The sequence below is a fragment of the Oryx dammah genome, unplaced genomic scaffold, assembly GCF_014754425.2.
Source record: "Oryx dammah isolate SB20612 unplaced genomic scaffold, SCBI_Odam_1.1 HiC_scaffold_5, whole genome shotgun sequence".
NCBI classification, from domain to species: domain Eukaryota; kingdom Metazoa; phylum Chordata; class Mammalia; order Artiodactyla; family Bovidae; genus Oryx; species Oryx dammah.
The window spans coordinates 87641315-87659338 of NW_024070189.1; the positions used below are offsets into that span (position 1 = coordinate 87641315).

The 18024-nt window shown below is 47.0% G+C and overlaps 1 protein-coding gene across 2 annotated transcripts in view; it reads left to right on the forward strand.

Moving 5' to 3' along the window:
• The window catches only part of LOC120864744, a 44786-nt gene that overhangs the window by 19631 nt on the left and 7131 nt on the right, over positions 1-18024 (forward strand). The window contains exon 3 of one of the 2 annotated variants that reach the window (XM_040241823.1): positions 15143-15570. The exons of the other annotated variant lie outside the window; for it this stretch is intronic. The gene's annotated coding sequence lies outside the window, so the exon portion shown is untranslated. Of the gene's footprint in view, positions 1-15142; positions 15571-18024 lie in introns of those variants that run through there. 2 annotated transcript variants of the gene reach the window in all.

Genomic DNA, 18024 nt, shown 5'->3' on the forward strand with positions numbered 1-18024 from the left:
GCACAGGCTCAGTAGTTGTGGCGCACAGGCTTAGCTGCTCCATGGCGTGTAGGGTCTTCCCAGACTAGGGATCAAACCTGTGTCTCCTGTACTGGCTGGTGAATCCTTTACCACTGAGCCACCAGGGAAGCTCCGACAGGCAATGCTTTATGCAATGTTTGGGAGCAGTAGATGCTGTGGGGAAGAGTCAAGCAGGGAAAGGGTTTAGAGTGACAAGGTAGTCCAGGAACACTTCTTTAACAGGGTCTTTGAGCAGAAGTCTAGGTGAAGTCAGGGAGCAAGCAAAGTGAATGTCTATGTTCCAGGCAGAGGGAACAGTAAATTCATAGCCCTGAGTCGGGATTGTTTGCGGAACAGGAAGGAGGCCAGTGCACCAGAGAGCCCTCTCCTCCTGCCAGGGAGGAGAGGCAGCAGCGGGAGGAGGGGCCTCGCAGGGCACTGAGGGAAGGTAGGATCTTGCTCTCCTCCCAGCTCTAAGGTGTGGTTGAAGCACTGTTCCTGGTTGGTTGGCCTCGATCTCAGAATTCTGTTTAGACCCTTCCCTTTCAGTATTAGCCACTATTATTAGTTCTGTTGTCTGCACCTATCAGCCCTGATACAGAGCTTTGCCAGGAGAGGGAAGACCAACTACGGTCTGAACTCAATATTGACCAGCTTTGTCGTGAAATAAAATTTGCTTTTAAGGTTAGAAAGGGTGTACTTGAATATTAGATTAAAATGTTTAAGTTTTGATTGGAGGGGCTCCACCTTAACACAAATGGGAATCCTAGTTCTGTCTTCCTCTTAATCTTCCGGCGGAGGGCCTAAGTTGGCCAACTTTGCTTAACCTTTCTGGTGTCATCCGTAGAATTTGGCTTGTCTTGGGATTCTTGCCCACAGGGAAGCAAGAAGGGGAAAAAATAGCTTATTGAGGGTCTTTCCCCTTCTTGGAGCTCTCTGATTCAGTGGACACATTCTGCAAAATGTGCTTCAGGGGACTAGGGTTATACCTTAAGTGATGTCCAGGGAGTTGTGATTTTTATTTGTATTTTGAAGCCCCTCTTCCCCCCCCCCCCGGTGGTTTTTTTGCTTTGAAACAATTTTACAGGTGTCCTTTATAAAGTAACTCTGAATGTCACAGTGGGGAACAGCTTGGAAAACACATGATCCCGAAAGCCAGAGCCGCCCTTTCTGACTGTGTGGCTCTGGGCATGTCTCCTAACTTTCCTGTTCCTCCACAGCTTCCTGCAAACGGCAGGGAAAATAACAGCTACCTCAGAGGAGTTTGGGAAGATGAATGTGATGATGCATCCAGCATAGGGCCTGGCTCAGAGTAAAACCTCAGTGAACGTCAGCTATGATGACGGTTTAGACCAGGGAGGTCGAGGGACTTGCTTAAGGTCCTGTGGAGAGTTAGGAGCAAAGCTGGAAACAGGCGCCATGGCTCATGGGGTCCCAGGCCAGTGCTTTCTCCCCAGGATTCACTTTGGTGTCCAAGAGAAAACAGTAATATACAGGAACAGTTCTGAGTCTAATCCTCTGGCAGCTGGTACTGGCTATTGTAGGGGATTGAGGCACAAGGCCTTCTCAACACACGGGACCCTCAGCCTTGGGCGTTAGGAGCCCCTCATAGAAGGGCATCCATGATAACAGATGCTGGGAGCCTCCTTTGTTTTCTGAGGGCTGAGGACAATGTGCTTCCAGTGTTCCCTTCCCCATTCCCCACCAGACCAGACCAGACCTGTACCACCCTTGCCCTCTCCCCGGGGCGACACAGACTAAACCTGGAGTGTGGAGGGGCCTGAGCAAACGTGCAGGGGGCAGGTGGGCACTCTAGAACTCTCTGTCCTGAGCAAAGCTGGGCCCTTACTCCTACCGCAGGACCCTGTACCTCAGGCCTGCAAACTGAGTGTGGGAGGAGTCTCCTAAGACCCTCTGGGAAAAGAAGCCTGACTTGCCCTATGGGGCAGGGATGGCAGGTGCCCTTTCCAGCTGCCCTGGTCACCCTGCGGACCGAGGACTGCTCCCACTGCTCTTAGATACACAGCTGTGGCCCTTGCTCCTAAAAAAGTAATTTTAACATCTACCCAAGTGGGTTTTCCCAGGATATGCACAGCTCTTGAAATTTTGCTTCAGCTAGTATAGCACAGTGGAGAAGCCTACAGTTGGTCAGGCCAGGCTTGAATCCCAGGTGTGCTTCTTTGCGTGTGTACACAGGTGAGTGGAGGTGTACTTGGGAAATTGTTCAGCTTCTTCACCTCTCACTTTCTACATCTGTAAAATGGGAACAAAGAATGCATACCTCACAGATTTGCAGCTTGAATTAAATGAAATAGCCTGCGTGAACTGTTAGTGTGTGCATGGCCCATGGTAGCTATTTTTATCATCCTTGTCAAGCATGTCGGTAGGCTCCACCAGTCTGTGGGTGGAAACAGCTTTCATGTGTGGTTCAGTCTGTTGTAGGCTGTACATCAGGAGCCTGGAATGACTGAACCAAAGAGCTCAAACCTGTCTTTGCTGTACTGTTATTTGTAGTCATTTCTGTTATCCAAGGTGGGTAATTCAGTTTCTGCTGGTGTGTAATGCCATGCCATTTAATTCCCTGTTTCTCTTCTGTTTAGTTCATTGTTCTTGAAAGAAAAAATAGTTACATAGCTAAAATGTATTGAGGGTTTTATAACTAAAAGTTTCATGCATATTATCTTCTTTAATTCCCGTAACAACCGAATGAAGAACCAGGGGTTAAATGATGCCTAAGGCTACTCTGCTGTCATGCAGCAGAGCCAGGCCTCGCAGGTCCAGTTTGAGAGTCCAGGCTCAGCCCTGTACCGCCTCCCTAAACAGGGCAGTGGTTGACCTTGGTGGCCTTGAGGAGTCTGGTAGTCTGGTCTGTCCCCTCCCTGTGTGTCACAGAGGGGAGAATGAGAGTCTGTCTTATTGTACAAGCTTCCCTGAGAACACTGTGGCGCTTCCTTTGGTAGCCATTTCAGGGTCTGCAGGGGCAGTGGCTTCTCTCTTAGTCCCCTTGCAGTGTCCTCTTGAGGCCAGTTGTCCATCCTTGAGGGTCGTTCTGTCGAGGGTGTGCTCCGTGGTCAGGTGGACACGCTGACAGTGAGGGTGACATTCCCCTGGCATGCTGAGGCTGGGACCTTCTGCCCCTCTGACCATGGTGCTTGGCATCCAGTGCAAATGTGGCCACTCTTCACCCCTGTCTGCCCTCCAGCCAAGCTGCTTGACCACAGCTGGCGCCTTCCGCAGAGGTCTGTAGGACTTCTGGCTCTGAGAGCAGAGAAAGAGGCCTGTGGGCCGCTGGGTCTCTTGAGGAGATGAGAGGCCGTGCTGAGCATGGCCTGCAGCCCCCGGGTTGACCCAGGTAGTGGTGGATCTGCTCCAGCCACAGCAGCCCCTCCAGGGCTACCCAAGGTGCCTTGAGGCCTGAGAGCCAGCATCCACCCTGGGGGACTCTTGGTTCAGCAAGCACTTATTGAGCACCTATTTTGTGCCTCCAGAGCCCACGTGAAAGAGACGTCAGGTGTCAGTTGGTGTAGGGCTGTGTCCAGCCCAGCGGGCAGGGCCACCGGTGGCCACCAGGGAGCACCACCGCTCTCAGAAGGACCCGAGGCTGGCAGAGGAGCCAGGTTGGCTGTGTTGCTGTTTATCTGAGCAGCTTCCATGACAACAGGAAGATAATTACCTGAGGTCAAGTAAATCCTGGAGCAAGATTAGGTTTGGATAGGGTGGGGCCTGCACTGTGATTTGGAGACCCTTAAGTGACCAGAATCTTTTGGATGGTCTATTCAATATGTTTAACTAGTTTGTTAATTAATTAATGCCCCACTGTATTCCAGAAAGGATTCAGAGTGACTTTCCATTCAGCAGGTTTCCTAGAGGGAAGAAGGTATCCTAAGCTTGTTCTGAGCTAAATGTTAGGGTTTAGACCTCCCAGGGGTCATTTACCAGCTTAGCTCCATGCTCCCAGGGCTGGCTCCCTGGAAAGCACAGCCTTTGCTGCCAAAACTGGTTTGCAGCATTTCTGTGCTCACCTCCTGGTTCCTTTGCAACAAGTGGCCTCAGTGTCTTCCTGCCTTGAAGCAAACCACGTGACTTAAGAGAAGCAAATCTGACCTCAATTACCAGGTGCAAATATCAGTCACTGGGAGTAACCAGGAGGCCAGTGTCCCTGGTCGTTTTGGTCTCTGGCGTTAAACATTAAGAGTGCACTGTTCAGGGTGTGATAAAGGCTGTCTCTCACAGTTTATGGTTTCCAGTAAACCAAAGGACTTCAAGGAAGGGCCAGGGGCAAGGGAGAGACTCAAGGCCTGGCCCACCGCTGAGCTGGCAGAGCAGTTTCTGTAGGAGCAGAGGGGCAGGAGGGAGGCCACAGCTTCTCAAGGCTGTTTCTGTGGCAGACCCAGAGAGACATGCTGCCAAGCCACGTGAGGCAGGGCCAGCTGCTACACCCAGCCAGGCAGCTCCGTGCACTCTCAGGGTGGTGATATGGGAAAGGAAGATTTCTGTTCTCAGTGTGCTGAACACTGCGCTTCCTTCCTGCTGGATGCCAGCCCAGCTGGGAGCCCTGAGCACGTTCCTCTGTCAGTCTGAGCAGTGAGCATCTGGAGCCACTCTCACAGAAACCTGGAGGAGCATTCTCAGCATCTGGAGCCTGCAGATACATGGGCCAATATTCCTCAGCCTCTGGTCACGAGGACGCTGTAAGCAGGCAGCATGTCCCACCTTGGCCTAGGAAGGAACCGAGGTCCCCCGCCCGACCTCCAGTGCCGTGAGGGAGACTCGTCTCAGTTTCTCTGGCGCACCTACTCCAACAGCTAAGAGAGAAGATATACATCAAATTAAATCAAAATACAGTGATAGTTGCATGCATTCATTTGACAGATATTTCATGAACACCCCGCTAAATGGCACGTACTTTGCCAGGTGCCAGGCATACAGTTATGAACAAGGTTCCTGCTCATATGGACCTTAGAGTCTAGTGGTGGAGATAGAAAATAATTAAAATAAACACATAAATAAAGTGTCAACACAGTAAATGCTATATAGCAAATTAAAATAACATGTGTAATCAGGTGACTGAGTGACTGCTTTGGATCGGGGGTCAGAGGCAGCCTCTGAGGAAGTGGCATTTACGAGATCCCTGAAAAAGAAGAAGACTGAGGAAGGAGCAGGTGAGCAGTCATAAGGTCACCTGTCCTGACTGCTGTTGGTGCAGGAGAGGCAGGGTGACAGGAGGAGAGGAAGAATGCTCTAGAACATATACTTTGGTTGATTTGATGCCTTGGGATTTGTGACACTTCTATTTTCTGAATTATTTCTTAAACATTCTTTCATTCAGTATCCTTTGTGTCCCTGGCATTCTGCTGAGTATGTCAAGGTCCCTCAAGAGGTTTTCAGTCTGTTGGGAGAGTTAGGCCAGGAAACAGGACAGTGTAGTTTGTACTGTGAGGCGATCAAAGAGGGTTAGTGGGAGCAGACAGAAGGCTTCCCAGCCCCTTTGGGTGTTGAGAGGAGGAGAGATGTTCAATAAGGCTTCCTGGAGGCAGTGACACCTGGGAGGGTCTTGGAGGATGCGGTGAGACTAGTCAGGAGAAGAAGACAGAGTGTATGTTCCAGGCAGAGAGGATTTCCTGTGCAAAGGCCTGGAGGGAGAGAAGGAGCAGATAGACAAGAATGTTCTGCTCTGTAGCCTATACCAGACACTCAAGAGTAGCTTGTAGAGTTAAGACAGATTCCTTGGGGGCCACGTCAGCGGCAGGCAAAGGCTTAAGGAAAGGATTCTGGGGTTCAAGAGCTCAGATCACTCTCTGGACCTCCCTACCTACTGGGAGTCATCTCATGAGAGGACCAACTCACTCCAAGCAGACACTTCCCAAATCAGAATATAAGATTCCCTTGAACCAGGCACATAGATGCGAGCATGCATGAACATCCATGTGAGCAAATTTGACTACTTCATTTTTGGAGGAAAGAGGGTAAACCTATTAATCTATGGGTAAGAACAAGATTTGCATTTAGGGTAGGAATACCTCTTCACATCCTTAGAAGTCTCACTAGGCTTTCTGGAAAGTCTCACTAGGCCGTAAAATTGCAAAGGTGCTGTTGTTATGTCCCAGTATGTGCTTAATTTGATCATAAACTAAGATAATCCCATGTCTACTTCAGCCTGATAGGGAACATACAGCTTTCTCCCGTCCTTTGCTCTTGCCTCCTCCCCTTATTTTGTTTGTCTCTCTCTTCCCCAGCCCCCAGAGCCCCTGGTTATCTTTTTATGTACTTATTGCACCCTCAAAACCCTATAATAGTGATAACAGCAGTTTATTACTTGTAAGACACCTCAATCATTCGTGACCTATTAAAATTCAGAAAGCAAGCAGTAAATTAAAAAGGCAGCCAGAAAGAGAGCAAGTGAGAGAGAGAGAGAGAGAACCAAAGTTCAGAATGAATTAACATTTATTGAGGACTTGTGGACTTACTATGTTCAAGGCCTTCTGCTAAGCTCATCACATTCTCTGTTTTGTTTAATCTTTCCAAAAGCTCTTCCATTTGTGCCTCCAGATCTGTTCTCCACCATCTCCACCTGCTCTGTGCCATGGAAGACTGGCCTGTATGCACTACATCACCATCTGCCTTGCCTCTGACTTCTGGCTAGGTTTGGCTAATAGGGAGTACTGGCCAGAGATCGGTGGACACAGGAAAACTAGATCAGGAATTTATTTCCCTGGTTTGCCATCGATTCACTGCAGGCCAGTTGCATCCTCCACTGAATCCTGCAACTCCAGTCAGACACCTGTTCAGACAGCAGCCTTCCCTGGGCTCGTTTACCTCTTCCCTTCCTTCACATCTTCAGTAGTAGCAGCTCCCCATTGTCGCCAGCCCTAAAGTGCTTCACTAACCGTTGTTGATTTCCTTAAACCCTTCCAATGAGTGTGCCATCTGTTTCCTCCGGGACTCTGATGGTACGATAAACTTTTTGAGGGAAGCACAGTTCAGTTCAGTTGCTCAGTCGTGTCCAACTCTTTGCGACCCCATGGACTGTAGCAGGCAGGCTTCCCAGTTCACCATCAGCTCCTACAGCTTATTTAAACTCATGTCCATCGAGTCGGTGATGCCATCCAACCATCAAGTCATTGATATCATCCAGCCAAGAGAGAAGCACAGGATTATCCCGTTGTAAGATAAGGTACCTGAGGTTAAGAGAAATTTAATAACTTGTTCAAGAACACACAGCAGGCAAATAGTAGAAATAGCACCCAAATCCAGGTGTTCCTGCTACAATGTGACTAAACACACATATGTTCAGTCATATGTTACGTTGCTTCCCAGGCCTAAACACCACCTCCCCCAGACTCCACTAAATATCAGTTTGCTCTTGTATTTTGTTTCCTAATCCACAGCCATTTAAAAAGAGTAGAAATTATAAGTCAGTGCTAAAAGCAGCCTTTCAGTTAAATAGTGAGAAGTGATGGTGACAGTTTGAGATGGAGAAAAGGCATAATTGCTATTAAAAATAGGCCTAAAAGCGTAAGAAGCTTTCAGAGTCCACAGTTGGCTGTGTCTTCTCCATGTTTTGCAGGATGGTAGTGCTGACACCATAGGCCACTGGAGCCCAAAGTAAAATTTCTCAGTTGGCCAGAAGAGTTAAGCTGGGGTTGCCTAATTCTCTCTCACGCCGTTCCTTATTATAGTGGCCGGTTTTCATGCTTGGTTTGTGACACTCCAAGCAAAGGGACAGAGGTTCTTTTTAGTTCTGAAACTGCTGATTCAGTTTGCATGAGGATATTACTTTTTAAGGAACTTTCAAAAACACCTAAAATTTAATTGTAGCCATAGTTGAATTAGAGAACCCCTGGGTGTATATTTTCTCCACCTCTGGTGTTTATAGAATCTGACATCATTTGGGTTTGGAGGGAGACTCTGGGGAGAAAGGCCAGGAGACACTCAGCAGGTGGAAGGGCCTTTGCCTTGGGATTCTTATTGATGGGCAGCTGTATGGGAAGTTGTCATAAAGACTGTCAGCTCCTGAGTGTCCTCTTGATGGCTTGTCTGGCCAACCCTTCAAGATCTTAGCATGAGGAGACTATAAGTAGGCTTCTTTACATTTATTTAAAGTAAAGTTGACCTTCTAAAAACACTTTGCATTTGTATTTCTTTTGAGAATTATTTTTCTTCTTTTCAGCCATATCATGAGGCATGCGGGATTTTAGTTCTCTTCACCTGTATGTTAGAAATTGCTAGTTGTTTTCCGGTTTCAATCCCCTCCCCCTTTCTTAGTAACAAATCCAATTCTTTAGCTGAGCCCTTTGCCACATGACTGAAAGCCTGTTTCCTTGAAGCTTGGTATGGCCATGTGACTGAGCTCTGGCCAGTGAGATGCAGTCATTGTGTGGGATTTCTAATAAGTCCCCTTGAAAGGAGAAGAGTGTACTGTTCTACCCACCCTCCCTTTCTCCATCCTACCTCCGTAAATGAGGGCATGTTGACTAGAGCTCTAGCAACCAGCATGGGCTGAGAGCCGCACCCTAAGGATGGGGCAGAGTGAGCAAGATGCCTGTCTCTAATGACTCCTGGAGTTACCATCCTAACCCTGAACTGACTGTGAACTTCTTTTCTCTTTTAATGTAAGAGTGAAATAAACTTACATCTTGTTTAAGCCCCTATTGTTTTCTGTTATATGTAATTGGACAAAATTATAATCGATACAAAATGCTTGTTTTTTTTGTCTGAGTCATATTTTTATTAGCGTTTTTTTTTAACATATGAATGATATTTCTTCTCTGTAAATGTTGTGAATATTCACCCTATTTTTGCTTGCCTTTTGATTTTGTTTGTGTTTTGTTTTTAAAGAATAGGTGTTTATTTTTAATGTTGTAAAAAGTTAACAGACTTTTAAAATGCTGTTTGCATTTGTGTTTAAAGTCCTTCTCCATTCAGATCGGATAACATTCACCAATATTTTTTCTAGTTTTTTTTTTTTAAACAGTTTCACTGTTTATATTTAGCATTTTAGTCCACTGGTAAGTGCTGCTGGTGAGTTGTGACTCTTCCATAGGTCATAAGTTTCTATCCCCAGATACCCTCCTAGCTGTAGGACAGAAGCCAGCATCACTTCTCATTTACACCACCTGGCTTGGCCCAAGCCTCTGCACTCAGGCAAGCACACTCAGCACACGTCGCCTCTCCATCTCCTTCCTCCACTCGCTCCGCCCTGCAGGTCATGTCCTCACTACCCAGGATAGCACTCTGGGCTTCTTCTGGAAATTCTGTCTTTGCCACCCTGCCTTCAGCTCTATTCCTGATCATCTCTAATTCCTGTTTACCTAGACCAGGCCATTGACATTGACAGACCTCCCCAATATCCCAGAAGCTTTTTGTTATATTTTCCTCTGGATAAGAAATATGAAGAATTTTTATATATTTTTTCCAGGAGGACATGGAGCTTTTTAAATTGCAATTTTGTTTTAAGAGAGATTATATGTGTTTATCACCTTAAAAATTGGAAAATACAGAAAAGCACCAAAATAAGTAAAAAATAAAAGCCTGATTCTCTCTCTTAATAGTACTTTGTAAAAACATAAAGTAAAAAAGTGAAAGCCCTCCACCCTGAGGAATAACCTTTATCAGCAGCTGATGTATCTCCTTCCAGACTTACGTGTTTAAGCACATGTAGAAGATATGTATATGTACACTTCTGTTCTTGAAAACTGGATCACGTAGTATATTTGTTCAGCACCAGGCTTCTTACAAATGGCAGTATAATGTAAACCTCGTTCTAAGACAGTACAGAGAGGCCTGCTACATTCTTTTTAAAGACTGCATAGTACATTATTTTATTGTGTGGATGTACCATTTTTTATCTTGCTTCCTACAGATGAACATGGAGTTTTCTAATGTCATGCTAATATATATAAGGCTGCTATAAACATCCTCATCATTATATTTTCATGCATTTGTCCTAGCATTTCTGTCAGATTTCTAAAATTGGGATTGTTGAGTTGAAGAGTATATACATAGTAAATTATACACGCTACCAGTTTCTTCATGTCAGTCTTGTACCAGTATATGCACTGTCCTTTTAAATGGTCCTTTCACCATCATGTTCCCTCTCTACTGGTTCATTCCTTCCTCTGTTGCTAGATAACATTTATAAAATTCATATTTGATCATGCTTCCCATATTTAAAAGACCTCAGTGGCTCCTCCTTGCCAACAAGTCGGAGTCTAGACGCTGAGGATTCATCCAGGATCCTTCTCAGTTTGGATCCTCTGGGTAGCCAAGATGGAATTCAAAGTGCAATAGATTACATGGGGGCTGGGGGTAATGCCTATGAAAGATAAAAGGAGGACTTCCCTGGTGGTCCAGTGGTTAAGAATCTGCCTGTCAATGCAGGGTACATGGCTCCATGTCTGGTCTTGGAAGATTCCACATGCAACTAATCCCACGTGCCGCAACTACTGAGCTAGTGCTCTAGAGCCTGTGCTCTGCGACAAGAGAAGCCACTGCACTGAGAAGCCTGCACACCGCAACTAGCAAATAGCCCCTGCCGACCACAGCTAGAGAAAACCCACAGCAGCACTGAAGACCCAGTGTGGCCAAAATAAATAAATTAGTTGAATTCTTTTAAATAAATAAAGGGCAGGCAGCAGGAGTAGGCCAGGAGAAGGCAGCCTCCAGAGGGGAGCCCAGCAGCCGAGGCCGACCTCCTGGGGAGGGAGGGGGGAGGCAGCAGCGTTGGGCAGGAAGACCCTCTGGCTGTAACGCAGCTTTGCAAACCTCTCAGTCAGCTCACTGGGAAGCTCCAGCACAAAGATTGCCCATTAGAGTACCACTAGGAGCAGAAATGGACAGGCCCTAACACTTCTGCCATAATCTGCTCCTGGCTGGGAACTTCCTAGGAGGCAGTGGGGCCTTGACTTGAATGGTTGGTATGGCAGATGCTGAAGCTGCAGGTGGTCACTCCACACAGCAGGTCCTCTGAATGGCACTTATCCACGGCTATCATGAACTGCAGCCTGCCTTTTATTTCCTCATTCCCTGCCCCCAGACCTCAGGCTCTGGTGCCGCTGGCCTAACTACATGATCTACCCCATGCAACCAACTGTCCATACCACTCCCTCCCCAAACCCTAAGCTTTGTTCTCTCAGTTCTTTCTGCTTGGAATGTCACTCCTTCCCAGCTATACCCATCAAAATCCTAGTATGTTTTCAAAGCCTAACTTAAACGTCACCCCTCTAGGTCACCTTCCCTGATCCCACCATGCAGAACTAGTTGCTCCTTGCGCCTGAGGTGCCATTGGTAGATTAGCGCTTCCCAGGTTGGATTATTCCTAGCTACTCTTTTCTCAGATTCTTGTCCCCTCAAACTTTAAAACCTAGCACAATGTAGGTATACAATAAATGTTTACTGAACTGTTTTCCTGTTCCTCTCAAAATGCCCAGAGATTGCATAACTCCATCTCCTAGAATGGTAGGACACAAAGTCAGTGGTCAATAACTGTTTGCAGAATTATCCGGGATCTCGTGTGGGTGAGGTAAAGTGGGCTGAAGGGTGCTGGGCAGAGGTTGTTTACTGTTGTTAGGGATCACTTGGTTTGGTACCAAGTCAGAGTTTTAAGACTAGAGCATGTCTTTGTCTGTTTATATTTTCCTCTGTGATTTGGAAAGACCCCAAAGGTTTTATGTGTGTGTGTGTTTTTTTTAAGTCATTATTTTATTGCCTCTGGTCAACAGATGGGAACTTTTGGGGGGCTTCCCTTTTTCAAACACATTTTTATGTGTCGGGATTTTGCATTTCTTCATCAGTCTTTCTCTTTATGGATATAAGAAGAGCCATTAGGGTACCTGGCATGAGATCTCCAGTTATTTTCTAACTGAGTATACTTAGAGAGTGGAGGGAATTGGGAGGCATAGAAATATTTTTCCTCTTCCTCTTTCCCACACCCACCAGTTAAAGAACTTCCCTGGGAGGGGACCTGCGGGAAGTGGTGGAGGGTTTTCAGGGTGGACGTAGCAGGGCTGACATTAGGGCTTGGTGTGGGGGTAAAAGGGTGAGTGGAGAGAGCAGAGAGGAAGAGCTGCTGACCCCGACTCTTCAGCCCCCTTTACATGTCCCTTGGCCACTGTCCCTCAGCTGAAGGGGGTTAGGGCTGGGGTGGCCACACTCTCCCTCCTCTCTGCAACCGCTCCAAGCTGTGGGGCCTGAGCAGAAACACGAGGCTCTTCTGTCAAGGTGGGATGGTGCTGCGCCTCTGCATTCTGTCCGGGGTGTTCACTGCAAGTGGAGGTAGGGTCCTGGACTGAGGCCTCAGCTGCTGGTGCTTGCTTGGCAGTGGTTAGGAATGCTTAGAGGCTTTGTGTTATCAGAAAGCCCCTCCAAGGCCGAGCTTCTTATCTCTAGGTTCACAGGCTCATCTTCGTGGGCTGTGAACCCATTCTCTCCCCCTCAAGTGGTATTTTACTGTGTATTTGGTGGAGACATAGCTCTCATCAGATTCTTTTTACTGGAAAAGTCTGTGATCCAAACAATATTCTAGCCCAAAGAAGAATAGCCTTTCTAATTTAAAACAACAAAAAAAAGGAGATGTTTTCTGTAAAGGCTGGATTCTAGTTGGATTGCCAACCAGGCGATCCCAGGGCGATTCTAGAAAGAAGCCCAGACTGTCACCTTCACCCTGTGAATGCCCCTCAGGAACTTTTCATTTCCCCTGTAATCAAAGTCTGTGGTTTAGGGACCAGGACCTTATGGGTTCTGTTGGTAGAGATACAGAGAACTGAACCCCTGAGTGTTGTGCCAAGTAGTCTGATGCCCACCTCCAAGGAGACCAGCCCAGAAGCAGAGCAGACCCTGCAGGTGTGTGAAGGGGGACAAGGGAGCCATGTTGACTCTGGTGGGCACTGACTGTTTATGAGAATCGAGTGTTCCCAGGCTTTTAAACGAATTCCAGCATAACCATGCTAAAATCCCCTAAAAACCTGAATGCTGGGCACATTCTGGTCTCCATATTAGGGAAACAGTTCTGATGCTGCAAAAGCACAGAACTTTAATATGACAGCCTCTGCAATTTTGACAACCCCCCTCCTTTAATTTTTTAAGTCCTGGCCACAATTATAAATAGGGAACCATATCTGTTGAGACTTCCCAGGAATTACATAAACAGTTTTTGGATGGTTATATTTTTACACGACAGTTTCTGAAAACACTGGGAAAAAAATCCCACTTATTTAACAGCATATGCCTGAGCCAGCCCTGGGAGTCCCTGGGAGGCCTTGCTGCAGAATCACTTCCTCCTGGCTGCAGCGGGGGCAGGGCCCTGGCGTGATCACGAAGCTCGCTGACCACGCGGAGAAGGACGAGCAGGGCACGGTAGGAGGGGCGAGGAGGCCTCAGATTGCTCCTCCTCAGGACAGCTGCTGTGTCTTATCACCAGCAAAGAGTAGGGACCCAGGATGTAGCAGCCGTAACTTTTCTGAAAGCTTGGCCCTTTTGTGAAGGAGCGTATGCTTCAGATGCGTTTCTCCCCCTTGAGGGCTGCTGTGATCATCGAAACAGGGTTCCTGGGTCTCTAAGTCACAGTGAGGATCTTCCCTTCTTTCAAAGGCGTTAACAGCCTCAGTGGCCTTGGAGGTGTCTTGAACCTGAGGGACTGAGCTTCATCTGAGAAATTCCTATGTCTCTTTTGATGCCTGTCTCTCCAGTAGTAGCCTTCAAGAAGCCATCTAGACAGAAAAACTGATCTTCTGCACCGGTGGGAGCGGCTGAAAGGATAGCAGGAAGGCCTCTTGCCTCAGTGTCAATCTCTCCACCTCAGGTTTCAACTGTACTTCAATTTTGCCCTTAGAAATACGCTTTCAGTTAAGCGTTCTCCTTCCCGAGGTGTTGTTTTGAAAATGCAGTTAGCTAAACATGCATATCAGAGAAGGCAATGGCACCCCACTCCAGTACTCTTGCCTGGAAAATCCATGGACGGAGGAGCCTGGTAGGCTGCAGTCCATGGGGTCGCTAAGAGGTGGACACGACTGAGCAACTTCAGTTTCACTTTTCTCTTTCATGCATTGGAGAAGGAAATGGCAACCCACTCCAGTGTTCTTGCCTGGAGAATCCCAGGGACGGTGGAGCCTGGTGGGCTGCCGTCTATGGGGTCGCACAGAGTCGGACACGACTGAAGCGACTTAGCAGCAGTAGCAGCAAAGACGCATATAAGTCATTAGTGTAATTTAACTTTATACTGTAAACTAACTTCATCTTTAAATAGAGGGCTTGGTCCAGTGGTTCTCAGCACTTTTTAAGTCACACACCTCTTTCAGAACCTAAGGAAATAGATGGACCATTCCCTCAGGAAAACTCATGAACATCCAGGATTTTGTATACCACTTGTGGATTTCAAGGAGCCCTTTGACCTTACCCTGGAGTTGCGAGTTCTTATGAGAGGATGGTAAATGGGAGAAGGTAGTGGTGAGGGGTAGGAACTGGGACAAACAAGGAAATTGGGTGCTGCTGCTGTGATCACTTTGCGGTTTTCCCCAAGACCCGCCATGTGAATACGTCAGAAATGAAGTCTGTCACCTGGCTAGTGCTTCTGTGGGTAGTGATGCTGGGGACCTGTGCACCACATCTCTGAGCTCCCAAGACCATGTGTGTGTATCTCCATGAAGCTGCATAAGGAGAAAACTACCCTGGGGATGCTGGAACTGCCTTTCTCCTGGAGGAGCCTTGTGTCCCTCTGGTGGGCCAAGGTCCTGTTGGCACCAGCCTGATACCTGATGCCAGCCTGATAGAGGCCACCAGCCTGCTACCACCGCCCCCCAGCAGAAGAGGTGGTGGCTTGGTCATTCTGGACTACATACTCATAACCTTGAGTCTGAGATCTCTTTTATTTTCTTTGGGGAAGTCAGCTTTATGAGGCAGCTTGTGATTCTCTGGGTATTGTTCTGTTCAAACTGGGGGAAACATGGGGGAAGTTTTTGGATCTAGACTTCATCTGAAAGCCTCGCAGGGGATTTTGGAAGTGATGCAGCATAGTGAAACAAGCATGCGATCATTTGTAGTCCCATGCTTGTGATGTGAAGCTCCTTCTGTTTGTGGTGACTCGAGGAGGAGAGAATTCCCCCGCTGCGAGCCAGCTGGACAAGTGTCAACTCTGCTCTCTCTGCAGGTTCCAGCATGGAGGAGGAGGAGCAGGGCATGGACTAGGGGAAGCCACCAGGGTTTGCGGGGCTGGACCCAGTTTAACACACATGAAAGGGGGTGGTCCTTCTCTTGAGCCAGTCAGCCAGGGTCCCCCTACCCCCACAGAGCCATTCTCAGACCTGGCACAGCACCCTATCCAAACTGGACACCAACACCTGCTGGTTGAACTGATCAGAGACTCACCTCTCACCTACATCACATCCTAGAATGAAGCACAGGCTTTGCATGTCACACTCAAGTGGGCACACCCTCATGGACAAATGCAGTCTTTCTCCTACTCAGTCAGACTTTGTCCTTTCAATTCTTTGTATTTTTAAACGTTAGCTTTTTGTGATTATTTCTGTGTTTACTGGATTTATTGATATTAAAATAAATATTTCTTTTTTTAAAGAATTTAGTTATTTTTATGTTTATTTTATTTATTTATTTTTGTCTGTGCTGGATCTTTGTTTCTCCATGGGCTTTACTCTAGTTATGGTGAGTAGGGGCTACTCTGTTGCATTGCCTGGACTTCTCATTGCACTGGCTTCTCTTGTTATGGCTCCCAGGCTCTAGAGCACAGGCTTGGTGGTTGTGGCCCTTGACCTTACTTGTTCCTGGCATGTGGGATCCTCCTGGATCAGGGATCGAATCCACGTCTCCTGCATTGACAGGTGGATTCTTTACTGCTGAGCCACTAGGGAAGCTCCTAAAATAAAGATTTATTAAACAGTGTACAAAAAGCAATAGTCGTAGATGAAAAAATAGATAAATTGAACCTTCATGGTCTTTGGTTCATCAGGAGATACCATTAAAAGAATGAAAAGGCAAACCACAGGCTGATACTTTCAGTAACACACCTGACAGAGGGCTTGCAGTCGGGATATATGGAGAACGCCTGTAGGTCAATAAGAAAAGGACAGGCAAAATCAGCAAACGCCTTGAGCAAGAACATGTTTAGAATGGATATCTAAATAGTCACTTTGAAAGTTAGAGCTTATAACACTGTATATCCACCCTAAAGGACCAAAACCTTAAAGACTGATAATACCAGATATTGGCAAATCCTCATGTGTTGCTGGGCTTCCCTGGTGGCTCAGCCGGTGAAGAATCCTCCTGCAATGAGGGAGACCTGGGTTTGATCCCTGAGTTGGGAAGATCCCCTGGAGAAGGGAAAGGCTACCCACTCCAGTTCTGCCCTGGAGAATTCGTGGACTGTACAATCCACGGGATCCCAAAGAGTCGGACACGACTGAGCAACTTTCACTTTCAAGTGCTGGTGATAGGAGTATAAATTTGAGCATTTGGAAATTTGGAAAACTATTTAGCAGTATCTACCAAAGCTGAGATTACACTCATTCCATAAACTATCAGTTCCACTCCTAAGTATGTACTCAGTAGGAGTGAGTGTGTATATCCTTCAGGGTTTATAGTGTTCTTATTCATCAACTGGAAACAGCCCAAGTGGCCACCAGCAACAGAATGGATAAGTAAATTGTGTCATATGCATACAGTGGAATACACCACAGCAATTTGAAAAAGAACAAACTATGTCGGCACATAGCAATACAGATGAATCTCGGGCATGTTGAGTAAAAGAAGCCAGACACCGAAAAAGTACATATTGTACGATCCTGTGCTCCTGGAGGATAGGACCACACCTTTTATCTCTGAAAGTAAATATTTGTTGACAGAGTGAGTAAAGGAAGACGTGGCTTTTACTCTCGGAGATTTTTCAGAGTAACGTTTGTGTGTGTGTGTTAAGGTGAAATTAGTTCAGGATGCAGTTAACAAAATGCTCAGTTTGCTGTAAAATGAAGCAGAAAACACATGCTAAAAAAAAAAGAAGCAGCAGCAGCAGAAATGAATCCATTTTACCTTAATGGGGAAGAGAATGACAGGGGGCTGTGGGATTCAGGAAGAGGCATATTCACCGGTGCTCAGGGGATGAGGAGGGCTTCCTGAAAGGAACAGGATTGAGCAGAACTTTGACAGGGACTGAGATGACAACAAACAGAGAAGGCCTGAGAAGGGCACCCTGGGCTTAGGGAATGGCACATCCAGGCGGTTCTCAGGCTTTAGCACGTGTCAGAATCATCTGGAGGACTTTTGAAAACACAGGCAGCTGGGCCCCACCCAGAGATCTTGGTTCAGTAGCTCTGGAGTAGGACCTGAGAATTTGCATTTCCAACAATTTCCAGCTGATACTGATGCTGCTGGTCGGGGAACCACACTTTGGGACCCACTGGCTGGTCCAGGTAGTTGCATCTCACATGAGTCACATTCACTTACTTAGGTAAGTGAAGTGCAAGATGGGAGGGTATTTTTAGGCAGGTAAAGTGGCCATAGCCTGGAGGCCTTTGGCTGCATCTGAGCTTAGACCTAATCCTATAGACTTAATTTAGAGCCATGTGGATAGATGTGTGTTGTATCTGATTTCCAGTGTGTCCCCATACAGGATCTAGATTCCTTCAGCCTCAAGGCTTAAGTCTTAAGCTTAAGGCTGTACAGTTGTGCAAGTGATAAAATGCATACTGAGTTTGGCCTTGTAGAGACAAGCCCTGCACAAAGCACACCTTCAGAGGGCAACACAGTTCACACTGATGGGCCAGCAAGGATTGAAGAAAGGCATTATTTTAAGTATGCAACATCAGGATTATTTGTAGCCATGTAACACATGCATGCAGGGGCTTCCCAGGTGGCTCAGTGTTAAAGAAAAAAAAAAAAATCCACCTGCCAGTGCAGGAGCTGCAAGGGACATGTGTTCAATCCCGGGGTCGGGAAGATCCCCTGAAGGAGAAAGTGGCACCCTGCACCAGTGTTCTTGCCTGGAGAATCCTGTGGACAGAGGAGCCTGGTGGGCTACAG